The 4,128-nt window shown below is 37.0% G+C and overlaps 1 pseudogene; it reads left to right on the top strand.

Annotated features, from left to right (window-relative positions):
* The first annotated feature begins 3,446 nt into the window (after window positions 1-3,446).
* LOC112442372 (translation machinery-associated protein 7-like) lies at window positions 3,447-3,872 on the top strand (annotated as a pseudogene).
* The last annotated feature ends 256 nt before the right edge of the window (window positions 3,873-4,128 follow it).

Here is a 4,128-nt window from a genome sequence, read left to right as displayed (position 1 = left end):
TCTTCCAAATCAAAACCCATTTCTCACTTCCATATGTCAACACCAGCCACAGGCATTGATTAAATGTCTTTCATTTGAAAGCACGCAGTCCTGTTACCCTTGCCTACGTCTGAATGCCTCCCATATGCTCTCCATGCAAGCCTAATTCTTCTGTTCTCTTCCTCTGGAAAGTCATTCTTCATTGTAATAAGTTGCCCAAAGTAAATGTATTCATCATCTTTTTCTCTGACAACCATGTTTCTCCACTACGGGAAATTAAACACTGCAACATATGGCCTGAGCAGCAAACTTTAGTGCTTGTTCGCTCAATTGTTTTAACACATTGCCGCCTTCACATAATATTCTGTTTGCCACTAGCATGTCAGCCTTCCACTTGACATATGCATTAGACATGTTAATGGCAAGACAGAAACCAACCGAAGCTGACAGTATGACGAAAGAAGGGTAAGTGCCTATTAATTACTAAAATTCACTTTTTCCCACTATTTAAAAGGTGGGGGGACAAATGAATGTCTCCAGAACATGCCACCACATTAGCCTGCTGTGGTGCCATCTGATGGTTTTTAAAACCCCAAGTACTAAGGAAGAGCTTTGTGTCTACTCAGCAAGGCCAATACAAATGACATGAACCCTGTCCATCCGCTCTCTCTGCTTCCCCAGCCAACCACTTACACAATGGACAGGTCATGGTGGCTGAATGCTTTTTGTAGCCATCCAAACACCACTAGTACCTGTTCCAGAATTCTTTTCTCTCTTACTTATGCATGTAACCTGCCCTGTAAGTATATTCTAAATCTATATTTTTACTGAAGATAGAACACATTTTCTTCTGGGACATTGCTTCAGAGATGAGATTAACTGTTTATGACTCTTTGGGGTTCTATTCTGAATCTACAGATGCTGAAGTCACCTTTCAGGTAAGAAACTTTGATCTTGGAATTAATGAGAAGAAGTTATCATTTATTAAAAAGCAGGTTTTCCATTTTTAGATTTTTTTTTATTACTACCCTTTCATTTTCAGGACATATTCTTAGGACATATGCATGTCCCTAAACAATTTTTTAAAAAGTTTAAAAGTTTTTAAGTGGAAACTATAGTGATTTTTTTTTTTTACATAAACAAGTTAGAGCTATATTTGAGTCTTGGCTTTTACTCAATGCTGGAGGATCTCCAAGAGCCAGTGGGTTTCCTAGAACCTCTGTCATTAGTCTCTATGACATTTCCTGAGACCTCAGAAATCCATGGCTCCTGGGGCATTCCCCTATCAATAACTGTATCATCATGAACTCACATATATAGTTCCAATAGTTACCCAGGGCTTAATTGAAAGAAACAATTTATGGATGTCCACCCATGACCCTGACCCTCTGAAAATATATCTTGAAACTCAGTTAGATGGCAGAGAGCTGTATTCCAGGACCTCATCACACTGTTTCTCTATAAAATTGCTTGTACGTTGACTTCAATATCAGCAGCCTACACTGAGGGACATTACCAGAAATACTGTGGAACTCACTGTATTTCCTATGAGATCATTGTTTAAGGTTATCAACTGCATTACCCAGTGTCCTCTCAATAAGGACCTATGTGACAATTTTTTTTTTCAGGCTATAGTACCAAGAATACCTGAGCCATAGCTGAGACCTAGATTTATCTTTCTGATTTAAAGAGCTTAGAGCATGTAAGTTAGGAACTCATGATATATTTTTGTATCCTAAATTCTTTGAAGGATATCCTTTTTTATGACTGCCCTTATTTTTCTATTACCCTGATTTTCTCAAGTATTTATTCTTAATTGAATTGAACATTATAATATACACATGTATCTTGTCCAATGACCTTATACACTTTCTAAAATAAGGTAAGTTATATTAATAAATGTATAAATATATACCTAAAAACTAGGCTTCAGAAAGTATATATTTATAAATATTTATACATGTATTTTTAAAAATACATTTCAAAATATACCATTCAGCAGAAAAACATGTATCAGGCACTGATGCTTATTGTGTTTACACAACACAACACAACACCAGTAGGAGAATTTTATCTGTTCTATCAAGAAAATACATTTCTTCTCATAGGGTAGGAAGCTGTAAGAGAAATACAGGAATACATGTTTACTATGCATTGACAGAATACACTCAAACAATTGCACATAGAAATATATTCAAGAGTTGGGAGAAACAGTCCAGGAAAGTAACTTTTGACCATCTTGATCTACCAGTCTGCACATGACAATAATACTGTTAATATTACCAAGGTAAATACTTATACATATCAAAGAGTTTTTTATATTATCCAAATAGGTATTCATTCACTCCATAAACATGCATGGAGCAATGTGCTGGGCACAAGAGGTACTGGGATGAATGAGCCACAGCTCACTGCAACAGAAATAGAAAAATGACAAGATATGCAGCATTTGATGTGACTGTGAGACATTCAGGTAGATATGGACGTCTAACAGAATATTCTAGACACTGTAGCTCAACATCACCTTTTATAGTTACAACACAATTATTGGGTGGAACACATTCTGCTGGGTGAGGGACGTGTTTGTAGGACAAAGTTGAATGCTAGCAATTGCTCTTTGTCATGACAGCATTGACAGAATGGCTGAATTAATTCACTAAATGGCGTTCCTGTGCACACAACACAACACAAATAGTAATAGTAATATCAAAGAATGGAAACCATTCCTGGCATTATTCTCTTCCCTTTTTGTCTAGAACTACAAAGTATCTTTAAAGTAAGTCACCAAGTGAATTTTTTTCCTGATATTGTCATTACACGAGCCTAAGAGAACAGAGAAATTTGTACCGATCCGTGAGAAAGGTTAAAATTTGGACTTCTTTTTGAAAATCATGACTCCAATATTATCTGTTTGGATTAAAGTACATCCTAGGGTTTCCAGGTTAGCATTTGCAGTGAAAGGTTTTTTGTTTACTTCTATATTTAAGAGAAACCCTAAGAAGAAAGTAGCCCACAAAATTGAGTAAGTTGAAAGATCAAAGTTATTCAGTTGAATTGCACCTAAAGCAAGATGACAGGAAATACAGTCTTCAAACACAGCCTCTATAGACACACCAATTAGGAGGCTGTCAAACTACACTCTGACGGATCAAGAGAGGCCCTGATAACAAACATTGTCATAATTCAATTTTGAGGCCACAAAGTTCTGGGACTTTTTTTGAGACATCTGACAGGAGCCCATTTGGTTTGCTCTTCTGCTTTGTATACTATACAGTATGGTGAAATCTTGGCACAGTAACCCAGTGGATACAAAGTGGATTTCTAAGTCAGGAGCCTTCAAATATCTTCCCATTACAAGGATGACTTACTGGATCTCCTAAAGACAGAGCACTTAAGATCTTAGTGTCTTAATTCTTCCTTTTTTTTTTTTTTTCTTTTTTCTAAAAGTATAACTGAGGCTCCGCTTCCAGTGGCAGGGTCTGGGGAAGGGGCGGCAGGCGCCATGTCGGGCCACGAAGGTGGCAAGAAGAAGCCCCTGAAGCAGCCCAAGAAGCAAGCCAAGGAGACGGACATTTCCACTCAAGGACAAGGACAAGGAGGAAGATAAGGCATTCAAGCAGAAGCAGAAGGAGGAGAAGAAGAAGCTCGAGGAGCTAAAAGCAAAGGCCGCAGGGAAAGGCCCCTTGGCCACCGGTGGAATTAAGAAATCTGGCAAAAAGTAAGCTGTTCCTTGTGCCTGAGGCAATGATAACCCTTAATTCCATTCCTGTTTAAACCCCTGGATTCCCTGCCATAATATCTGTTGCCACCTATAGCTAGAATGAAGTGTTGTCTTGGAACCTATTGTACATTTAAGAATAAACTTTTGTAAACAAAAAAAAAAGTAAAAAAAAATAAAAGTATAATTGAGTTACAATATTTGTGTTAGTTTCAGGTGTGTAGCAAAGTGATTTGATGATATATACACATATATGTTTATACATATGTATTTTGTTTTAAATTCTTTTCCATTATAGATTATTAAAGACAATGAATACAGTTCCCTGTGCCTTAGTGTCTCAATTCTTCTTGCCACAAAGTGTGATAAATAATGGGGAAATTAGTAGGATGTTTCTTCTCAAACCAAATTATTTCTGCTGGAGTTTCTTG

The sequence above is a fragment of the Bos taurus genome, chromosome 2 (genome assembly GCF_002263795.3).
Source record: "Bos taurus isolate L1 Dominette 01449 registration number 42190680 breed Hereford chromosome 2, ARS-UCD2.0, whole genome shotgun sequence".
Classification (NCBI taxonomy): Eukaryota; Metazoa; Chordata; class Mammalia; order Artiodactyla; family Bovidae; genus Bos; species Bos taurus.
This window is presented reverse-complemented; position numbering and strand designations above follow the sequence as displayed.